Here is a 24145-nt window from a genome sequence, read left to right as displayed (position 1 = left end):
GGGAAGCGGCAAGGGGGAGCGCCTAAGGGGCGAAACCAGGTTAAACAAGGCACAAAATGACAAAAATACGGCACAAGTCAAAAACAGTCACAAAATACGGTAAATGGCACAAAATACAATCGGAATACAGCAATCAGAGGGGGCACAATGGGGGCAAGAGCGCAAGGAGGCAAGGCGCTGAAAAGTAGAAAACACTTACAGATACGGCGAAAAGCGGCAGAGAGCACACAGGTCTAGCGAAGCTTACCAGAGCCCACTAGACACCAGGGATGAGGCGCAGGAGGATGCCTGCCGGTGGAGGAGGGCCTCGGACACGCTAGCAGCAGCGTGGGCGGGGGTCAGGGGCACGAGACAGCAAGGTGGTGCTGCGGACGTGGGGGGCGAGCTCTAGACCAAAAACAGGTCAGGTCAGGTGCTAGTTCCACATAGAACAGTGGGGCCAACATACAGCCTTGGCGCACCCCTGAGCGAGTGGAATTGACTCAGATAATTCACCTGCCCTGCCATACCATACCGAACCCTTGCTACCAAATTCTCATGCAAGGAGTACAAAACATTCACTAGCACCAGCTCCACCCCTAACTCCAGCAACATCAACCAGATGTTTGTTCTGTTTATGCAATCAAAGGCGGTTGACAAGTCTAGGCACAGGGTACAGCGCTTAGCAATGGGGTATTGGCCAATAATCAGATTCAGATTTAAGCACTGTTTCACTGTACCCAGGGCCTGTTGAAACCCAAATTGATAGGGGTACAGGGTGTTATTAGAATTCGTCCAGTATGTTAGATGACGAATATCACCCATCCAATGAGCTCAACCGAACTGTTTACAAGAGAGATGGGGCAGTAGCATTTAGGTGAGTTGCGATTCCCTTTCTTGAAAATCAACACTGTGGTAGAGAGTGACCAAGATTCAGATATCTTCCTACCTAGTGTGCTGTTAAAAGTATTCATTAATAGGGGACCCCACAACTCAGGCCATTATTACAAGTTTGGCGGTCAGTGGACCGCTGAGGTGGAGATGCCGGTCACACCACCACAGGTCCGGCGGCATAGACCGCCATATCACGAGTACTGGGAAGGCACCTGCAGAACACAGTCAAGTTTCCGTCTGGACTGCCATTGTGGATGGACCGTTGTTGCCGACGGAAGGCCTCTTCAGGCCAGCGGTCAGACAGTTTTCACCCACCGTTTTACGAGCTTGCACACCGCCAGGACTTCTAGGGGCGGTGCAACTGCCGTGAAAACCATGGCAGAAACGAACAACATAAAAGGAAGCACCTACCTTCTGGAACACAGGCACATCCGTAGGTGCCATAGCACGCAAATTGCAAGTCTTTCCAATGCTCCTGCTGGCCATTGACATCCAGGGCCAGCGACGCAGACATAGACACCAGCCCTAAGTACCACAGCCTAGCACACACTGGAGGGAAGGACATTAGTACTCACACACACGCAAAAACGCACAGTCACCATACATACATGTGCAGGAAAGCCAGGACAAGCAATGTAGCACCGACACCAACGGTGCCATTGTAGAAAAATGTTACTGGAAATAACAAATATGTCATGACAATAACTATATAAAAAAATGCCACAAGGGCCAGTGCATCAGTGTTCAAATATCCTGGGCACACTGGGCATGTGAGCACTGCCCAACTTGACTCCTGGCTGCAATGTGCAGACCTCCACAGGGCAGGGGCAACAATGGGGCATGCAGGCACCTCAGGGATGGGGGTGGGGGGGTGGGGGGGCCATCAGGGTTTGTATGGCGGGCCCTTCCTCTTATTAGGCTTCCCCCCCTTACTGTCCTGCTTTCGCGGGGACGCCTTGGCCCTGCCCCTCTTTCTGGCCTTCTTAGGTAGCAAGGCGGTGGAGGCCACCACAGCAGGGGACCCAGATGGAGTGCAATCAGGGCTGGAGGTGTGAGGAGCAGGTGTGCCTGTTGAGCCAGCACTACAGACTGCTGACAGCAGGGCATGGCCGAGCCCAGAGGAGGACAGGGAGGTGGAAGGCAGGGCTCTGGGAAGGCTAGCAGGGCGTTTGGGGGGGAACAGGGACTGGACAAGGGGACGGGAACAGGGAAAACTCATGCAGTAATCTTTTCTTAGGTGCAGTGGGTAGGTCATGGGTAAGGTGTTTGGGAGTGGAGGGAGAGGGGATGATTGACAGGTATGTACGTGGATGTGGTTTGGGTGCTGGTGGGTGGGTGTATGATATGTGTGTGCTGGGTGTGTGTTGAGTGAATGAGTGTGGGCATAAAGGTGTACTGGGAGGAGGAGTGGAGGAGACACAGGGAGATGGCCGGGGGATGTGTGAGTGAATGTTGTGGTGTTGTGTGCAGCTAGGGAGAATGTGCTGCATGTGATTGTGTTGACTGTTGTGGTGCGTGCAGATGTGGTGTATGGGGTGTTTGTATGGGGGTCTGCTGTTGTGGTGACGGTGGCAATGGCAGCACATGTGCCTGGACCTGGGACTGATGATGTGGTGTCTGCAGGTGTGAGTGGCGCTTTGACGGGGGAGGAGGTGGGGAGTCAGGGTAGGTAGTGAATGTTGTTGGGTGTGTGTCTGAATGCTGGGTGTGTGCATGGCGGTAGTGGCATTTGTGGTACATGTGAATGTCCTTGCACTCTGGGTCTGTTGGAGGAGATGCATGCTGGCATGAAAGTGTCCTTTGGATGGGAAATGGGAGAGGGATGTGGGAGTGGGAACAGGTAGTTGGGGGGGGCGGAAGATGAAGGAACACTGGCTGCCGTCAATGAGGAGGCTAGAGCCTGAAACGATCTCTGAAGGGCAGAGAGGGCACCATTAATGCCTTCCAGGAACATACTGGACTGGTGCATCTGGGATGCCAGTCCCTGGATGGCATTCACTATGGTTGCGTTCCCAACAGAGATGGACCTCAGGAGGTCAATAGCCTCCTCATTGAGGGCAGCAGGGCTGACTGGGGCAGGGGCAGAGGTGCCTGGGGCGAAGGAGATGCCCACCCTCCTGAGTGAGCGGGCACAGGCAACTGGGTAGGAAGCTACAGGGAGGGCAGTGCTCGTAAGTGGGGTGACAGACCAGGATGGTGCAGGCATAGGGCCTGAAGATTCCGCCAGGGAGTTACCATCGGAGGAAGAATCAGTTGATGGTGTAGATGTTCCTGTCTCCCCCGTGGTGCAACACTCACCCCATCCCACTGGTATCAGTCTCTCTGGTCCTGTGGGATGCTGCTTCCCCACTCGCTGGTGCCCCTTCTCCTTCGCCATATGATGCTGTTGTACATAAAGACAGGAGGAGAGGGAGGGAGGGTGGGACAGTGAGAGACTGGGAGGGTGGAAGAGAAACAGGGAGCAAGTGGTCAATGCCAGCAATACAGCCACACACAAGTCACTACAACATACTCTAGTGCCATGTGATTACATGCCATGCCTTCACACACACATACCACTGCAATGACAGCCCATGCGTGCCACCTCAGTTATGTACATGAGTTTCACTCATGCTGACACACAATGTATCCTGTACAGGATGAAAGCCATACCCTCAACAGATTCCTGACTTACCCCTTTGGCTCTATAAGATCACTAGAGCCAAATTTAATACTCTACGGGCGTTTGGAGGCATACTTGCACAGCCACATGACCCAAGCACAAATAGCTGTATGATGTGAAACCTCAGACTTCACAGAGTACACATACGCCACATGCCAGAAGCAGGTACCCTATCAACATCTTAGACCATGCTCATGTACTACACAGTTGCCCTGTCATCGATGCCACTTAGCAGTAAAGTCAACCTCAACTCAGATCCAGCACGGCATATGAACACTTGTATGCAGCACATCCGGCCTCTATGTGTCCCAATCCTAGTCCGACAGTAGCAACCCAGCACACATTTCACAGCCTTCACACACTGCACAGGCTGCACCTATCACTCACCACATAACCAAAGTACAAATGTGAACTCACCCCCTTGTGGCTGCTGTGCTGCACTCAAGCGCCCATCCACCTCAGGGTATGCCACAGCCAAAATGCGGGACATAAGGGGGAATCAAGGTCCAATGGGCACCCCTCCCTTGTTGGGAGGACGTTCCCAGCTGTGCTTCACCGGTCTTCCTCTCCCAGCATCTCAGGTCCTCCAACCGCTTCCTGCAGTGGGTGCTCCACCCGGCATGGACCCCCCAGGGTCTGCAATTGCTTGGTGATGGCACGCCAGATCCCCTTCTTCTGATGGGTGCTCACCTGCATGGATGGCATGGAGAAAAGGAGACAGTCATGTAGCGTGGCACCTTAGGGAATTCATTGGACACAACACATCCCCTGAACAGACACACATTTCAACCTTCCAGTTGTCCTCACAGCCCTCAGTCAGGTCCTTCCACAAGTCACTCATCCTCGTCCCAAGGACCCTGTCCACATTCGTACCACTCACAGACAGTACAATCATAGTGCACTCACCTGCTGCCCTGGTGCCACATACAACAGGGCATACAGGGGTAGGACACCCTCCACAAGCTTATCAAGTTCCTGTGAAAAGGCTGGTGCCCTATACCCTGCAGCACATGGCATCTTGGCAATCAGTGGCAGAACGCAGTGGAGGTCTTCTCAGCACGAGTGCCAGGAGTCAAGTGTAAATGAGCACATGAAATGGCGGTCAAGGCCGCCACGGACATCACCATCACCACCGGCGATGATCGCCATTGGCTCATGTCTCCCATAGGCAACCATGTTAACCAATGAGTGGTTGTACGGCGGTAGCGACCGCCTACAGCCATGAGGTCTTAACCCCGCTGGATTCGCTCACTTCCATCTGTCCTGTGCATGCAGGACAGGCGGCTGCCATTTTACCTCTACAAAGTGTACAGAGGGGGGTTAATGAGGTGCATCAAGGATGTTAAATAATGACCTGTGCACAGCTCCACAGCGTCCACACAGTCCTTAATTCACATAATGATTGCCACTTCCTCCTATTCCCAGGTACGGTAGAAGAATGATGGTGAAGAATGCTCCTGTCTACAGGTCCCTGATCGATTTTGGCACCCTTGAAGAGAGGCACGTCATCCAGTGCTATTGGATGAACCGTCAAACCATCATGGAGCTTGTGAGGCTGTTGGAGCCGGATCTGCGGCCTTGTATTCGTCATCTCAATGCCATCACACCCACAGTACAGGTGTTGTTAGTTCTCCATGTCCTTTTCTCAGGGTCCTTCCAAGTACCAGTGGGCTGGGCTGCTGGAATGCCCCAGCCCATGTTCAGTAACGTCTTGAAGAACGTCTTATGTGCCCTACTCAAACATATTGGCAGCTATATCAGGCCCCCAACGTCACAATCTGCCCACTGTGAAAGCAGCCTTCTACGCTGTAGCACATGTGCCACATGTGATCGGGGCTACTGATGGGACCCACACTGCCCTGGTGCCAGGAGGAGTGAGCAGGTGTTTAGGAACCGCAAAAACGTCTACTAACCCATTGTTCAGGTGGTATGTCTCGCAGACCTCTACGTCACTCAAGTTACCGCCCAGTTCCCAGGGTCAGTGCATGATACCTACATACTGCGGAATAGCAGCATCCCACACCTGATGGCACCACTGCAAAGGGATCGTGTCTGGCTCCTCGGTATGTATTGTGTCATATGTGTGCCTCTGTATACTGCACACTCAACACCAGCTTCCAGATTTACCTACAGTTTACAATATGCCTATTACCTCTGTGCACACAGGTGACTCTGGTTATCCCAATCTGCCATGGCTACTGACACCCCTGACCTGACCTCTGCAACCTGTTAGATGTGGTGCTGTTAACTGTATTACAGAACGTGTACATGATTGCTTCCCCTTCTGGCACTGTCACATAAATTGGTAGGTCAATGGTCTTTCTATTACATATGTAATGGCTGTATATTTTGTACTCATGGTAGAGAAAGACGTAGACAGAAACTGTGCTCAAAGGTGTTTATTTTAATGATACAAGTGCAAGGGCTGATAAATGCGGTCATGGCAAGTAGGATCATCAGAGTACTTGGCCCACCTGTGGGGAGTCGAAGTCCAGTATGATGGCCATGTGAAAACTGAGTTATGACTGTGGACAGTCAACAGGGTGTCACTGTGACACACAAAGGGGTATGTTCAGAAGTGATCTTGGCATCAGTGGAAGCTGGATGTCTGGTTGGACGTCCTTGCTTGCATGGGAACTCCTCAGCTACAGGGGAAGGGGTGCTCGTGTCCTGTGGCAGGACCTCACTTCCACTGGTTGCGGCTGACGAGGAGGACTCAGATGTGATCTGGCTAATGGTAGGGGCCTGCTAGTGGGAGGTGGACTGACGCAGGATGGAGGTAAGTTCTGTCAGCACCCCTGCTATGGAGGCCATGGTGGCATTGTGGGTCTGCCACTGCTGCATGGCCTCCTGATGGTTCTCCCTGTGTAGCCTCTGGGTCTCCTGCAGGGTAGTGAGGGTCATGGTATCTGGGATTTGGTGGTATGCACCCAGGACGTAGGTGAGGGCCTCCTGGCCAGTCTGATGTAGTGCCTGCCCCCTCTCTTGGACCACAGATCCACTCCCACTAGCCCTGGCCCCCTGTGCCTGTGCCCCTGGCACAGTGTGCCCACTCCCAGTAGCACCAAAGCCTTCATTGTCTGGTAAGGGGGCCCTTGACTCAGGCGCCTGTACTATGGGGCACACCTCTAATTGAATGGTCCCTAAGGCACAGGTTTGGGGAGGAGCGGCTAGCTGTGGTGTTGTAGCCACACAGGAGGGTGAGTCCATGGTGTCTAGGTTGGGGCTGCTGCGGGTGGACTGGCCAGTCACCCCAGATGGCCCAAGCAATTCGTCGTCCTCCAGACATCCACTGGGGCCTTCATCCTGGGAGGGCTGTCTGACCCTGGCATCCTCTGCTGGATGGCAGTAGCAGGATCAGCTGTGGATGGAAAGGGTGAGAGTTAGTACGTGGAAATGTCATTGTAGTGTCATGGTGTGCTGCTTGCAGTTGGTGGAATCGTTCCCCAAGGATGGCAATGACAGTTGCAGCAATGCTGGCACTGCATGGTGAATGGCCTTTGACCCATGCTTGTCAAATCAATTGTAGTTGTGGGTTTGCTGTTTGACATTGCAGTAATTGGCATAGGTAGTGAGGTGGTGTTGACTAGCAGTCTCGGTGGGCTGTGGGATGAATGTCCATGCAGGTGCACCATTGTGAGGTGTGAATGTGACTCGGATCCGGCATGCCTGGTGAAGGATTGTGGGAGTAGTAGTTGAGGAGATAGTGAAGGTTTAGGGTGCATTGTGCGGGGTGGGTGTGTGGATGGTGGGAGAGGGGTGGTGTGGAATGCTGAGTTGGAAGGTGGGGTGATGGTGGGGGGGTGCATTCTTGTGATTTGTGATATGATGGGGAGTGGGAGGTGCTTGGGGGGCATGCAGGACTGGAGTGGTTAGTGCTCAGGGGTGGTGTAGGTTCCTTATCAGTATCAACCCTTTAATGATTCCAGCCAGGCCCTCAGGATGCATGATGTCCAAGACCTTCTCTTCCCAGGTTGTCAAGTGGATAAGGTGGGGGTCCACCGCCAGTCTTGTTGAGGGTGATGTTGTTCCTGGACGCCATGGAACGGACCTTCCCCCTGATGTTGTTCCACCTCTTTCTGATGTCCTCCCTTGTACGTGGGTAGCTGCCGATTGCGTTCACCCTGTCGACGATCTCTGCCAGAGCTTGGTTTTCCTGGCCACTGATGTTTGCTGGACTTGTGCTCCCATCAGTTGTGGCTCTACTCTGACGATCTCGTCCACCATGACCCGCAACTCATTGTCAAGTGAAGCACGTGTGCTTGTGGCGTGACATGTTGTGGGATGTGGGCACTGTGTGTTTTCAGTGGTCAATGTGCAGTGGGTTGTGTATCTCTGGGTCATGGTAGTATTCGCAATTTTTGGGGGGGCGAGAGTGGGTGTGTGTAAGGAAATGCCTCCTTGGCATGGTTGCCCCCTGACTTTTTGCCTTTGCTGATGCTATGTTTACAATTGAAAGTGTGCTGAGACCTGCTAACCAGGTCCCAGCACCAGTGTTCTTTCCCTAACCTGTACTTTTGTATCCACAATTGGCAGACCCTGGCATCCAGATAAGTCCCTTGTAACTGGTACTTCTAGTACCAAGGGCCCTGATGCCAAGGAAGGTCTCTAAGGGCTGCAGCATGTCTTATGCCACCCTGGAGACCTCTCACTCAGCACAGACACACTGCTTGCCAGCTTGTGTGTGCTAGTGAGAACAAAACGAGTAAGTCGACATGGCACTCCCCTCAGGGTGCCATGCCAGCCTCTCACTGCCTATGCAAGTATAGGTCAGTCACCCCTCTAGCAGGCCTTACAGCCCTAAGGCAGGGTGCACTATACCATAGGTGAGGGTACCAGTGCATGAGCATGGTACCCCTACAGTGTCTAAACAAAACCTTAGACATTGTAAGTGCAGGGTAGCCATAAGAGTATATGGTCTGGGAGTTTGTCAAACACGAACTCCACAGCACCATAATGGCTACACTGAAAACTGGGAAGTTTGGTATCAAACTTCTCAGCACAATAAATGCACACTGATGCCAGTGTACAATTTATTGCAAAATACACACCAGAGGGCACCTTAGAGGTGCCCCCTGAAACTTAACCGACTGTCTGTGTAGGCTGACTAGTTCCAGCAGCCTGCCACACTAGAGACATGTTGCTGGCCCCATGGGGAGAGTGCCTTTGTCACTCTGAGGCCAGTAACAAAGCCTGCACTGGGTGGAGATGCTAACACCTCCCCCAGGCAGGAGCTGTAACACCTGGCAGTGAGCCTCAAAGGCTCACCCCTTTGTCACAGCCCAGCAGGGCACTCCAGCTTAGTGGAGTTGCCCGCCCCCTCCGGCCACGGCCCCCACTTTTGGCGGCAAGGCTGGAGGGAACAAAGAAAGCAACAAGGAGGAGTCACTGGCCAGTCAGGACAGCCCCTAAGGTGTCCTGAGCTGAGGTGACTCTAACTTTTAGAAATCCTCCATCTTGCAGATGGAGGATTCCCCCAATAGGATTAGGGATGTGACCCCCTCCCCTTGGGAGGAGGCACAAAGAGGGTGTACTCACCCTCAGGGCTAGTAGCCATTGGCTACTAACCCCCCAGACCTAAACACGCCCTTAAATTTAGTATTTAAGAGCTCTCCCTGAACCTAGAAACTAGATTCCTGCAACAACAAGAAGAAGGACTGCCTAGCTGAAAACCCCTGCAGAGGAAGACCAGAAGACAACAACTGCCTTGGCTCCAGAAACTCACCGGCCTGTCTCCTGCCTTCCAAAGAACTCTGCTCCAGCGACGCCTTCCAAAGGGACCAGCGACCTCTGAATCCTCTGAGGACTGCCCTGCTTCGACGACGACAAGAAACTCCTGAGGACAGCGGACCTGCTCCAAAAAGACTGCAACTTTATCCAAAGGAGCAGCTTTAAAGAACCCTGCAATCTCCCCGCAAGAAGCGTGAGACTTGCAACACTGCACCCGGCGACCCCGACTCGGCTGGTGGAGAACCAACACCTCAGGGAGGACCCCCGGACTACTCTACGACTGTGAGTACCAAAACCTGTCCCCCCTGAGCCCCCACAGCGCCGCCTGCAGAGGGAATCCCGAGGCTTCCCCTGACCGCGACTCTCTGAAACCTAAGTCCCGACGCCTGGAAAAGACCCTGCACCCGCAGCCCCCAGGACCTGAAGGACCGGACTTTCACTGCAGAAGTGACCCCCAGGAGTCCCTCTCCCTTGCCCAAGTGGAGGTTTCCCCGAGGAAGCCCCCCCTTGCCTGCCTGCAGCGCTGAAGAGATCCCTTGATCTCTCATTGACTTCCATTGCGAACCCGACGCTTGTTCTAACACTGCACCCGGCCGCCCCCGCGCCGCTGAGGGTGAAATTTCTGTGTGGGCTTGTGTCCCCCCCGGTGCCCTACAAAACCCCCCTGGTCTGCCCTCCGAAGACGCGGGTACTTACCTGCAAGCAGACCGGAACCGGGGCACCCCCTTCTCTCCATTGGAGCCTATGCGTTTTGGGCACCACTTTGAACTCTGCACCTGACCGGCCCTGAGCTGCTGGTGTGGTAACTTTGGGGTTGCTCTGAACCCCCAACGGTGGGCTACCTTGGACTAAGAACTGAACCCTGTAAGTGTCTTACTTACCTGGTAAAACTAACAAAAACTTACCTCCCCCAGGAACTGTGAAAATTGCACTGTGTCCACTTTTAAAATAGCTATTTGTGAATAACTTGAAAAGTATACATGCAATTGAAATGATTCAAAGTTCCTAATGTACTTACCTGCAATACCTTTCAAACAAGATATTACATGTTAAATTTGAACCTGTGGTTCTTAAAATAAACTAAGAAAAGATATTTTTCTATACAAAACCTATTGGCTGGATTTGTCTCTGAGTGTGTGTACCTCATTTATTGTCTATGTGTATGTACAACAAATGCTTAACACTACTCCTTGGATAAGCCTACTGCTCGACCACACTACCACAAAATAGAGCATTAGTATTATCTATTTTTACCACTATTTTACCTCTAAGGGGAACCCTTGGACTCTGTGCATGCTATTCCTTACTTTGAAATAGCACATACAGAGCCAACTTCCTACATTGGTGGATCAGCGGTGGGGTACAAGACTTTGCATTTGCTGGACTACTCAGCCAATACCTGATCACACAACAAATTCCAAAATTGTCATTAGAAATTGATTTTGCAATTTGAAAAGTTTTCTAAATTCTTAAAAGACCTGCTAGGGCCTTGTGTTAGATCCTGTTTAGCATTTCTTTTAGAGTTTAAAAGTTTGTAAAAGTTTGAATTAGAACCTAGAACTAGTTGTAGATTCTTAAAAAGTATTCCAACTTTTAGAAGCAAAATGTCTAGCACAGATGTGACTGTGGTGGAACTCGACACCACACCTTACCTCCATCTACAGATGAGAGAGCTAAGGTCACTCTGTAAACTAAAGAAAATAGCAACGGGCCCCAAACCTACCAAAGTACAGCTCCAGGAGCTTTTGGCAGAGTTTGAAAAGGCCAACCCCTCTGAGGATGGCAACTCAGAGGATGAAGATAGTGACTTGGAGGGAAATTCCCCCCCTCCAGTCCTACTTAGGGAGAGCAGGGCTTCTCAAGCCCTGACTCCACAAATAATAGTCAGAGATGCTGGTTCCCTCACAGGAGGGACCAACAACTCTGAAATCACTGAGGATAACCCCAGTGAAGAGGACATCCAGTTAGCCAGGATGGCCAAAAGATTGGCTTTGGAAAGACAGATCCTAGCCATAGAGAGGGAAAGACAAGAGATGGGCCTAGGACCCATCAATGGTGGCAGCAACATAAATAGGGTCAGAGATTCTCCTGACATGTTGAAAATCCCTAAAGGGATTGTAACTAAATATGAAGATGGTGATGACATCACCAAATGGTTCACAGCTTTTGAGAGGGCTTGTGTAACCAGAAAAGTGAACAGATCTCACTGGGGTGCTCTCCTTTGGGAAATGTTCACAGGAAAGTGTAGGGATAGACTCCTCACACTCTCTGGAAAAGATGCAGAATCTTATGACCTCATGAAGGGTACCCTGATTGAGGGCTTTGGATTCTCCACTGACGAGTATAGGATTAGATTCAGGGGGGCTCAAAAATCCTCGAGCCAGACCTGGGTTGACTTTGTAGACTACTCAGTAAAAACACTAGATGGTTGGATTCAAGGCAGTGGTGTAAGTAATTATGATGGGCTGTACAATTTATTTGTGAAAGAACACCTGTTAAGTAATTGTTTCAATGATAAACTGCATCAGCATCTGGTAGACCTAGGACCAATTTCTCCCCAAGAATTGGGAAAGAAGGCGGACCATTGGGTCAAGACTAGGGTGTCCAAAACTTCCACAGGGGGTGACCAAAAGAAAGGGGTCACAAAACCTCCCCAGGGGAAAGGTGGTGAGACAGCCAAAAATAAAAATAGTAAAGAGTCTTCTACAGGCCCCCAAAAACCTGCACAGGAGGGTGGGCCCAGAACTTCTTCACAAAACAATCCTGGGTACAAGGGTAAAAACTTTGATCCCAAAAAGGCCTGGTGTCGAAACTGTAGTCAGTCTGGACACCAAACTGGAGACAAGGCCTGTCCCAAGAAAAGTTCCACTCCAAACTCCAATCCAGGTAACACTGGAATGGCTAGTCTCCAAGTGGGATCAACAGTGTGCCCAGAGCAAATCAGGGTCCACACTGAAGCTACTCTAGTCTCTGAGGGTGGGGTGGATTTAGCCACACTAGCTGCCTGGCCGCCTAACATGCAAAAATACAGGCAGCAGCTCTTTATTAATGGGACAAGTGTAGAGGGCCTGAGGGATACAGGTGCCAGTGTCACCATGGTGACAGAGAAACTGGTTTCCCCTGGCCAATACCTGACTGGAAAAACTTATACAGTCACCAACGCTGACAATCAGACTAAAGCACATCCCATGGCAATGGTAACTTTAGAATGGGGAGGGGTCAATGGCCTGAAACAGGTGGTGGTCTCCTCAAACATCCCAGTAGACTGTCTGCTTGGAAATGACCTGGAGTCCTCAGCATGGGCTGAGGTAGAACTAAAAACCCATGCAGCCATGCTGGGTATCCCTGAACTGGTGTGTGTAAAAACAAGAGCACAATGCAAGGCACAGGGTGAAAAAGTAGAGCTGGAGTCTGGAAAAATGGCCCAGCCTACCAAGAGAAAAGGAAAGTCAGTGGGGAAACCAACTGCAACACAGTCAGAAAAAGAGAACCTCTCTTCTCAGGAAGAAGTTCTGCCCTCTGAGGGAACTGAGCCTTTGGAGCTTGAACCTTATCAGGTTGAGCTCTTAGGCCCAGGGGGGCCCTCAAGGGAAGAGCTGTGTAAGGGACAAGAAACCTGTCCCTCTCTTGAAGGCCTTAGGCAGCAAGCTGCTGAAGAGTCCAAGGGCAAGAAAAATGGAACACATAGGGTCTATTGGGAAGATGGACTCCTGTACACTGAGGCCAGAGACCCCAAACCTGGTGCCACTAGGAGAGTGGTAGTGCCTCAGTCGTTCAGAGAGTTTATTCTGACCTTAGCCAATAATATTCCCCTTGCTGGGCATTTGGGACAAACCAAGACGTGGGAGAGGTTAGTCAACCACTTCTACTGGCCCAACATGTCCCAGAAGGTTAAGGAGTTTTGCCTCTCCTGCCCCACCTGTCAAGCCAGTGGTAAGACAGGTGGGCATCCAAAGGCCCCCCTCATTCCACTTCCAGTGGTGGGGGTCCCCTTTGAAAGAGTGGGTGTGGACATAGTTGGTCCACTGGAACCTCCCACAGCCTCAGGAAATATGTACATCCTAGTAGTAGTGGATCATGCTACTAGGTATCCTGAAGCTATTCCCCTTAGGTCGACTACTGCCCCTGCAGTAGCCAAGGCCCTCATTGGTATCTTTACCAGAGTGGGTTTCCCTAAGGAGGTGGTGTCTGACAGAGGTACCAACTTCATGTCAGCATACCTAAAACACATGTGGAATGAGTGTGGAGTGACTTACAAATTCACTACACCATACCATCCACAAACTAATGGCTTAGTTGAGAGATTCAACAAGACATTAAAAGGCATGATCATGGGGCTCCCAGAAAAACTCAAAAGGAGATGGGATGTCCTCTTGCCATGTCTGCTTTTTGCTTACAGAGAGGTGCCACAGAAGGGAGTAGGATTCTCACCCTTTGAACTTCTGTTTGGTCACCCTGTAAGGGGACCACTTGCTCTTGTTAAAGAAGGCTGGGAGAGACCTCTTCATGAGCCTAAACAAGACATAGTGGACTATGTACTTGGCCTTCGCTCTAGAATGGCAGAGTACATGGAAAAGGCAACCAAAAACCTTGAGGCCAGCCAACAGCTCCAGAAGTTTTGGTATGACCAAAAGGCTGCACTGGTTGAGTTCCAACCAGGGCAGAAAGTCTGGGTTCTGGAGCCTGTGGCTCCCAGGGCACTCCAGGACAAATGGAGTGGCCCTTACCTAGTGCTAGAAAGGAAGAGTCAGGTCACCTACCTGGTGGACCTGGGCACAAGCAGGAGCCCCAAGAGGGTGATCCATGTGAACCGCCTTAAGCTCTTCCATGACAGGGCTGATGTAAATCTGTTGATGGTAACAGATGAGGATCAGGAGGCAGAGAGTGAACCTCTCCCTGATCTTCTGTCATCAGACCCAAAAGATGGCTCAGTAGATGGAGTGATCTACTCAGACACCCTCTCTGGCCAACAGCAAGCTGATTGTAGGAGAGTCCTACAACAGTTTCCTGAACTCTTCTCCCTAACCCCTGGTCAGACACACCTGTGTACCCATGATGTGGACACAGGAGACAGCATGCCTGTCAAGAACAACATTTTTAGACAGTCTGACCATGTTAAGGAAAGCATCAAGGTGGAAGTCCACAAGATGCTGGAATTGGGAGTAATTGAGCGCTCTGACAGCCCCTGGGCTAGCCCAGTGGTCTTAGTCCCCAAACCTCACACCAAAGATGGAAAGAAAGAGATGAGGTTTTGTGTGGACTACAGAGGGCTCAACTCTGTCACCAAGACAGACGCCCATCCAATTCCTAGAGCTGATGAGCTCATAGACAAATTAGGTGCTGCCAAATTCTTAAGTACCTTCGACTTGACAGCAGGGTACTGGCAAATAAAAATGGCACCTGGAGCAAAAGAGAAAACAGCATTCTCCAGACCTGATGGGCATTATCAGTTTACTGTTATGCCCTTTGGTTTAAAGAATGCCCCTGCCACCTTCCAAAGGTTGGTGAATCAAGTCCTTGCTGGTTTGGAGTCCTTTAGCACAGCTTATCTTGATGATATTGCTGTCTTTAGCTCCACCTGGCAGGATCACCTGGTCCACCTGAAGAAGGTTTTGAAGGCTCTGCAATCTGCAGGCCTCTCTATCAAGGCATCCAAATGCCAGATAGGGCAGGGAACTGTGGTTTACTTGGGCCACCTTGTAGGTGGAGGCCAAGTTCAGCCACTCCAACCCAAGATCCAGACTATTCTGGACTGGGTAGCTCCAAAAACCCAGACTCAAGTCAGGGCATTCCTTGGCTTGACTGGGTATTACAGGAGGTTTGTGAAGGGATATGGATCCATTGTGACAGCCCTCACTGAACTCACCTCCAAGAAAATGCCCAAGAAAGTGAACTGGACTGTAGAATGCCAACAGGCCTTTGACACCCTGAAACAAGCAATGTGCTCAGCACCAGTTCTAAAAGCTCCAGATTATTCTAAGCAGTTCATTGTGCAGACAGATGCCTCTGAACATGGGATAGGGGCAGTTTTGTCCCAAACAAATGATGATGGCCTTGACCAGCCTGTTGCTTTCATTAGCAGGAGGTTACTCCCCAGGGAGCAGCGTTGGAGTGCCATTGAGAGGGAGGCCTTTGCTGTGGTATGGTCCCTGAAGAAGCTGAGACCATACCTCTTTGGGACTCACTTCCTAGTTCAAACTGACCACAGACCTCTCAAATGGCTGATGCAAATGAAAGGTGAAAATCCTAAACTGTTGAGGTGGTCCATCTCCCTACAGGGAATGGACTTTATAGTGGAACACAGACCTGGGACTGCCCATGCCAATGCAGATGGCCTTTCCAGGTTCTTCCACTTAGAAAATGAAGACTCTCTTGGGAAAGGTTAGTCTCATCCTCTTTCGTTTGGGGGGGGGTTGTGTAAGGAAATGCCTCCTTGGCATGGTTGCCCCCTGACTTTTTGCCTTTGCTGATGCTATGTTTACAATTGAAAGTGTGCTGAGACCTGCTAGCCAGGTCCCAGCACCAGTGTTCTTTCCCTAACCTGTACTTTTGTATCCACAATTGGCAGACCCTGGCATCCAGATAAGTCCCTTGTAACTGGTACTTCTAGTACCAAGGGCCCTGATGCCAAGGAAGGTCTCTAAGGGCTGCAGCATGTCTTATGCCACCCTGGAGACCTCTCACTCAGCACAGACACACTGCTTGCCAGCTTGTGTGTGCTAGTGAGAACAAAACGAGTAAGTCGACATGGCACTCCCCTCAGGGTGCCATGCCAGCCTCTCACTGCCTATGCAAGTATAGGCCAGTCACCCCTCTAGCAGGCCTTACAGCCCTAAGGCAGGGTGCACTATACCATAGGTGAGGGTACCAGTGCATGAGCATGGTACCCCTACAGTGTCTAAACAAAACCTTAGACATTGTAAGTGCAGGGTAGCCATAAGAGTATATGGTCTGGGAGTTTGTCAAACACGAACTCCACAGCACCATAATGGCTACACTGAAAACTGGGAAGTTTGGTATCAAACTTCTCAGCACAATAAATGCACACTGATGCCAGTGTACAATTTATTGCAAAATACACACCAGAGGGCACCTTAGAGGTGCCCCCTGAAACTTAACCGACTGTCTGTGTAGGCTGACTAGTTCCAGCAGCCTGCCACACTAGAGACATGTTGCTGGCCCCATGGGGAGAGTGCCTTTGTCACTCTGAGGCCAGTAACAAAGCCTGCACTGGGTGGAGATGCTAACACCTCCCCCAGGCAGGAGCTGTAACACCTGGCGGTGAGCCTCAAAGGCTCACCCCTTTGTCACAGCCCAGCAGGGCACTCCAGCTTAGTGGAGTTGCCCGCCCCCTCCGGCCACGGCCCCCACTTTTGGTGGCAAGGCTGGAGGGAACAAAGAAAGCAACAAGGAGGAGTCACTGGCCAGTCAGGACAGCCCCTAAGGTGTCCTGAGCTGAGGTGACTCTAACTTTTAGAAATCCTCCATCTTGCAGATGGAGGATTCCCCCAATAGGATTAGGGATGTGACCCCCTCCCCTTGGGAGGAGGCACAAAGAGGGTGTACTCACCCTCAGGGCTAGTAGCCATTGGCTACTAACCCCCCAGACCTAAACACGCCCTTAAATTTAGTATTTAAGAGCTCTCCCTGAACCTAGAAACTAGATTCCTGCAACAACAACAAGAAGGACTGCCTAGCTGAAAACCCCTGCAGAGGAAGACCAGAAGACAACAACTGCCTTGGCTCCAGAAACTCACCGGCCTGTCTCCTGCCTTCCAAAGAACTCTGCTCCAGCGACGCCTTCCAAAGGGACCAGCGACCTCTGAATCCTCTGAGGACTGCCCTGCTTCGACGACGACAAGAAACTCCCGAGGACAGCGGACCTGCTCCAAAAAGACTGCAACTTTATCCAAAGGAGCAGCTTTAAAGAACCCTGCAATCTCCCCGCAAGAAGCGTGAGACTTGCAACACTGCACCCGGCGACCCCGACTCGGCTGGTGGAGAACCAACACCTCAGGGAGGACCCCCGGACTACTCTACGACTGTGAGTACCAAAACCTGTCCCCCCTGAGCCCCCACAGCGCCGCCTGCAGAGGGAATCCCGAGGCTTCCCCTGACCGCGACTCTCTGAAACCTAAGTCCCGACGCCTGGAAAAGACCCTGCACCCGCAGCCCCCAGGACCTGAAGGACCGGACTTTCACTGCAGAAGTGACCCCCAGGAGTCCCTCTCCCTTGCCCAAGTGGAGGTTTCCCCGAGGAAGCCCCCCCTTGCCTGCCTGCAGCGCTGAAGAGATCCCTTGATCTCTTATTGACTTCCATTGCGAACCCGACGCTTGTTCTAACACTGCACCCGGCCGCCCCCGCGCCGCTGAGGGTGAAATTTCTGTGTGGGCTTGTGTCCCCCCCGGTGCCCTACAAAACCCCCCTGGTCTGCCCTCCGAAGACGCGGGTACTTACCTGCAAGCAGACCGGAACCGGGGCACCCCCTTCTCTCCATTGGAGCCTATGCGTTTTGGGCACCACTTTGAACTCTGCACCTGACCGGCCCTGAGCTGCTGGTGTGGTAACTTTGGGGTTGCTCTGAACCCCCAACGGTGGGCTACCTTGGACTAAGAACTGAACCCTGTAAGTGTCTTACTTACCTGGTAAAACTAACAAAAACTTACCTCCCCCAGGAACTGTGAAAATTGCACTGTGTCCACTTTTAAAATAGCTATTTGTGAATAACTTTAAAAGTATACATGCAATTGAAATGATTCAAAGTTCCTAATGTACTTACCTGCAATACCTTTCAAACAAGATATGACATGTTAAATTTGAACCTGTGGTTCTTAAAATAAACTAAGAAAATATATTTTTCTATACAAAACCTATTGGCTGGATTTGTCTCTGAGTGTGTGTACCTCATTTATTGTCTATGTGTATGTACAACAAATGCTTAACACTACTCCTTGGATAAGCCTACTGCTCGACCACACTACCACAAAATAGAGCATTAGTATTATCTATTTTTACCACTATTTTACCTCTAAGGGGAACCCTTGGACTCTGTGCATGCTATTCCTTACTTTGAAATAGCACATACAGAGCCAACTTCCTACAGTGTGTTTTATGGTGCAATGAACAGGTGTGTGTAGTGTGTGCATGTGTTTCAGGTGTGGGGTATTCAAACTGTCTAATCTGGTATTGCCTTCTATTGCAGGTGATTTCCTAGCCCGCCGCTGTGCACACCTTCAATGGTTTACTGCCGTACATGTTCCGCTGTGCTATATTCTGACTCATAATATGGCGGCCGGTATGGTGTCGGCGTGGCGGGCCCGGCAGCCAGCCAGTCGTCCTTTCGCCGTCAGTGGCACTGGAGATGTTGTTTTTCTGGCTGTGCTTGTAACTCGTAATATGAGAGCGCAGTGTAGTGAAAACACCACAAGGTATTTGGTGTAAAGCACTTTATTGCCTGGAGCCACTGGGGAAAGCGACTCCTTCAACTGCTTTCCTGTTCGTTTTACACACATGCGTTCCACACAGCGCATTGCAACTGTGGAACGCGTTCAATAATAAACACAACACATCCCCTTCCTTTCAATACAGAGAAAAATAAATAAATAATGAATACAAATAAGAAAATAAATGATTGAAATGAATATAAACCAAACATTGAAATTTAACAGAAGTGCTAAGGAAGTTCTAGCAGCTGTACTAAAAATATACTATATACATTCAACTCCTATGAGTACATACAATTCCTATAAGTTACTTAATGAACTCAACAACCTTCTCCCCCCACACAAAATCCTTAAGCCAACCGGGTGGTTTCCTCACTCTTCCTCTCACTCCATCCAAAGCCTCACTAACCACGCCTTCAACATCCTTGTTCGCTTCAGCACTAACCACATATTCACCAATCTCCTCATTCACCTCAGCACTATTCTCACTTTCACCAGTACAAACCTATGCATTATTCTCACATTCAACACTCTCCATACATAGTCCTTCACTACTTACAGTATCACCTTCTTCCCCTTCCAACCATCTAAAATTAGACGTAGAGGAATTGTGACTCCTAACTTCCCTACGCACCTTGGCCACCCGTTTAAGATTCCATACCTTTCCATTGCTCAACCTGACTGCATTGTTCAAAACCTCTACAACTTCTTCTGGTTCATAAAACTGACAATGTCCTTTCCTGACCTTAACCGGTTTCTTAACACGAACCCAATCGACAACCACAATGCCAACTGGTTTTGTACCATGCTGCTCATCGTAACGTTTTTTCATAACAGCATGTTTTTCCTTCATCCTATTCTGAACTGATTCTAAAGACCATTGTACCACATTACGCTGATGCAACCAGTTTAAACTGTATTTGGTCCTAGGCTCCCGCCCTCTCATTATTACAAAAGGCGATAATTCTGTTACCTCATTCTTCATCACTCTGTATGCCCAAACAGCCTTGTGTAACTGTACCTCCCAATCCGTACCACTAGCACAGGCTGATTGAATAACTCCCTTAACCACCCTGTTGAACCTTTCCACCATGCCATTGCAACTAGGATTATAAAGGGAAGTAGTTTTATGGTGTACGCCAATTCTTTTGAAGTAATCTTTCGATGCCTTGGACAAGAACTGAACACCATTGTCGCTTAGCACCACCGTAGGTAAACCTTCAGACACAAAAACTTTATCTAAAAATTCCAAAATACATCTCGTGTCTACCCTCTCAACAATTTCTACAACAGGCCACCTAGAAAACAGATCCATCAACACTATTACGTATTTTTGTTCATCACCAAACGGTCCCGCAAAGTCAATTGCCACACATTCCCAGGGTTGTTTCGGCAATTTTTTTTTATTCATTGGCGGTCTGAATGTTTGTAACCTCTTGTCGGCATTTGAACACATGGAACAATTCCTCACAATTCTTTCAACCCCAACATCCAGATTTGGCCACCTAAATAAACTTCTTACCACACCCTTTGTTTTTACAATGCCAAAATGTCCTTCGTGACATAGATCCACAATTACTTCCCTCAAGCTCTTGGGAGGAATAATCCACTCACCCCTCATGATTGTACCATTCTCGAGGGACAACTGCGATCTCACTTCCCAAAAAGGCCTAACCTCTTCCTGCAATTTGTTTTTATCAGGCCAATTTCCTTGCAAAAATGTATTTACATCAACTAGTACTGTATCCTTATCATATTCAGATATCCACTCTTCCCTGCACACAGCATGACTACCATCTGCATGAACAAAAGCTACTTGGAAATTATGCCAACATTCATCCACACACTCTTCCAGTTTAGTAGGCATTCTTGTTAAGAAGTCCGCTACTAGATTATCCTTGCCCGGTAAATATATAAGTCTATATACATAATCCTGCATTCTTATTGACAATCTTGCAATCCTCGCAGAAGCATTAACAGTTCCCCCCGTTGTCAATAATTTCACCAACGGCTTGTGATCACATAATATTGTTACAGGTTTTCCCCACACAAAAACCCTGAAGTGATCCAGAGCCCACGCACATGCCAAAGCTTCCCTCTCAATTGTGGGATACTTTTCTTCTGTTGGCGACAAGGCTCTAGAGGCAAAGGATATTATAAATTCCTTCCCATCCTTATCCTTCTGGCTTAATACCGCACCCAAACCTTTACCACTGGCATCCGTTGTGATACAGTTATCCAGGTTAGGATCAAAACAGTGTAAGCTTTGGACTTTATCAATTTCAGAAGTGATGCGATTGAATTCTTCCTGGCATTCCTTAAGCCATTCAAATTTGACTTTGTTTTTCAATAGCTGTCTCAAATGGAAACATTTGTCAGCAAATCGTGGAATAAATTTAGCACAGTATTCAACTAGACCTAAAAAAGATCTAACATCATCCTTAGAACTTGGAAGTGAAGCATCTTTGATAGCATTCACAAAAGACTCTTTTGGTCTGACACCTTGGGCTCCAATGTCATGACCCAAATAAGTGACGCTGTCCCTTGCAAATTTACATTTTGAAAGTTCCACAGTTAAACTACTTTTCTCCAATATGTTCATTACCTCCTTCAGTCTTGAATCATGTTCAATGTTGTTCTTCCCATAGATTAGAATGTCATCCTGGAAGAATTTTACACCAGATTTATTTCCAAATAACTGAAACATAAGTCTTTGGAACACTGCAGCAGCAGACGCTAAGCCAAAAGGCATCCTGTTAAATTGGAAACAGCCAAAAGGTGTAATAAATGCTGTGTACTTTCTAGAATCAGTCATAAGGGAAATCTGATGATACGCAGCAGATAAATCTATAGTGGAGAATATTTTTGTATCCTTTAAAGAGAGAACCATTTCATTAATCCTAGGTAAAGGAAAACGATCAATAACAATATTATCGTTCAAATGGCATAGGTCCACACATAAACGAATCTTTCCATTACTGCGTCTGGTAACCACCAATGGAGAAATCCATTCTGATGCTTCGATAGGTTGTATTACTCCTAAAGTCACTAATCTTTCCAGTTCCTTTGAAACTTCGTCTCTAATCAATATAGGAACATTCCTAACCTTGTGTACCTTCAGGACTGCATTAGCTTTCAATATTATGCGGTGTTCAAAACCCCTTAAATTTCCCAGGTTTGTGTCAAACACTGAAGGAAATTTTCGTAACAGATCCCTTGCAAAGTCTAACTCTTCATCCACCACCTTCACTTGTTCTTCACTGTTTGGATCCAGGACAATGTGCAATTTATCCTGATCAATCCAGCCAAGAACTGGTGGTCCTTTCTTACTTATATACAGCTTAGCTCGAGTGGATCTGTTTTTAAATCTAAAGGTTAACCATCTATAACCTAACATATCAATGTTATTACCACTATACCCTTGTGGTTGTATATCAGGTTCACATAACTCCATACCAAATTTTCCTATGAATTTATTTCTCCATACCTCTTCATTCGCAATGGTATAAGGTGATCCAGAATCAGCAAAATTTTTCGTTATAACTCCACCAATGCGTATTTGACACTCAGGCTTGTTTTTCCCTGGCTCCCCATTGACATTCAGAATCAAATTTGTTGTAGAGCATATAACACTATCGATACCAAACCCATGACCCTTTCCATCCTCTTCATCATCCTGTTCAGAATTTTCCAACACACACTTGGCGTTATCTTTTTTTCTGCAAACCTTCGCAAAATGACCAATTAAACCACAATTTCCACACTTTCTTTGGATAGCTCGACATGTCTTGCTACACGCTAGGTGATCCTTACTACCACACCTATAGCATCTATTTTTCTCTTTAGAAAACGATTTTGATTGGGCATTGAAAGACTTACTGGAAGTTTAGGTGGCATTGTAAGACTTACTGGCAGGTTTGGAGTTTATTTTACAGACAAACTCAGACTCCTTAACTTTTGACAATAATTCCTTGGCCCATCTACCCGACATCTCTGCTTTACGCACAATGTTCATAACCTCCTCAAGTGATGAATCACCATTCACCCACAAACGTTCTTGAATACCCTGATTATGAGCATGCATAACTAATTGGTCCCTAATTAACTCAGTTTGTAATGCTCCAAATTTGCAATCAATAGCTATTTTTTTAAGTTCAGCGACATAATTATCTACTGACTCATTCTCATTTTGCTTACGTTGGAAAAATGTATATCTAGTAATACCTATACAAACCTTTGGTGCAAAATAAGTGTCAAGATCTTTCAATGCTGCATCAAAAACGTTCTGATCCTCAACTACTGGAGCTTTTAACATTTGGTTGTACACTCTTAACCCATAAGGACCCAAAGAATGTAACACAATACGTTTTTTTGGTCTGCTGACATGTTGCCAGAATCACCCACTGCATCAATGTAATTTATAAAGTACTCCTTCCACTCTAACCACTTAATAGATGGTTCAGAACCTGTTGGCCAAAATGCTTGTGGTGGAGAAATGCTGAAATTCTGCGTTGCCATTATAAATAACTACTCTCAATCTTAAATTGAAAACCAAAAAAAACAATATTATGAAGAAAAGTCCAAATGCAGCTAGTAATCCGTGGTTTCCATGGAGATTTTCCAAACAGATAAAGATGACCACTAAACACACTTGTTAAGTTGAATGTACGAATTCCAGCACGTTTTGCAGCACAAAGGAATCGTTACAAGTGGCAGGATATCCTCAAAAGGTTCACATCCATATATTATTTGTTGCTAAGAAACTCCAGAATGCCTCAGGATCCTTCAAAATGGCCGCAGTACGAACTACACAGCCGGCATTCAGGTTGTCATGACAACATTGGCACGCGAACATCGCGTCAAGCTACTGTTGCCCACAACCAACACAACCTCCGTTGTGCAGTCCAGTGAGAAAGCGACAGTAAAAACACACAGTCAAGCCCAGCAGGAAATCGGCAATGCGCAGCTCAAAACGTCAAGCCCACCAGGAAATCGGCAAAGCGCAGCTCAAAACGCGATGAATCGCTCCATCGTCAGCCCAAAAGGAATGCTGTGCTGCACCCCAGAACTCCTAATGCCACAGCACGCGCAGTCCTAGGCTCCAGGCACTAGTCGCCAAATTGTAGTGAAAACACCACAAGGTATTTGGTGTAAAGCACTTTATTGCCTGGAGCCACTGGGGAAAGCGACTCCTTCAACTGCTTTCCCGTTCGTTTTACACACACGCGTTCCACACAGCGTATAGCAACTGTGGAACGCGTTCAATAATAAACATAACACACAGTCTTTTAAATTAGGTAGTACTATTTGGTACTCCTCTGACTATCTATCAGAGGAGTATTGTGTTAATTGTGGAATAAAGAAGAAGAAGAAAACAGGATAGTACTGCATATTGCCAATAGGAATTAATATCCTAGAAAAGGCGGTACCAAATAG

The 24145-nt window shown here is 48.6% G+C and overlaps 1 long non-coding RNA gene across 1 annotated transcript in view; it reads right to left on the bottom strand.

The window, feature by feature from the left end:
* LOC138302083 (uncharacterized) overlaps nt 1–24145 on the bottom strand; it is a 187238-nt gene that overhangs the window by 59527 nt on the left and 103566 nt on the right. The window lies entirely within an intron of this gene.

This window comes from Pleurodeles waltl, chromosome 6 (assembly GCF_031143425.1).
Source record: "Pleurodeles waltl isolate 20211129_DDA chromosome 6, aPleWal1.hap1.20221129, whole genome shotgun sequence".
Classification (NCBI taxonomy): domain Eukaryota; kingdom Metazoa; phylum Chordata; class Amphibia; order Caudata; family Salamandridae; genus Pleurodeles; species Pleurodeles waltl.
The sequence above is the reverse complement of the archived record's forward strand: the minus strand, read 5'-3'. Positions and strand labels throughout refer to the sequence as shown.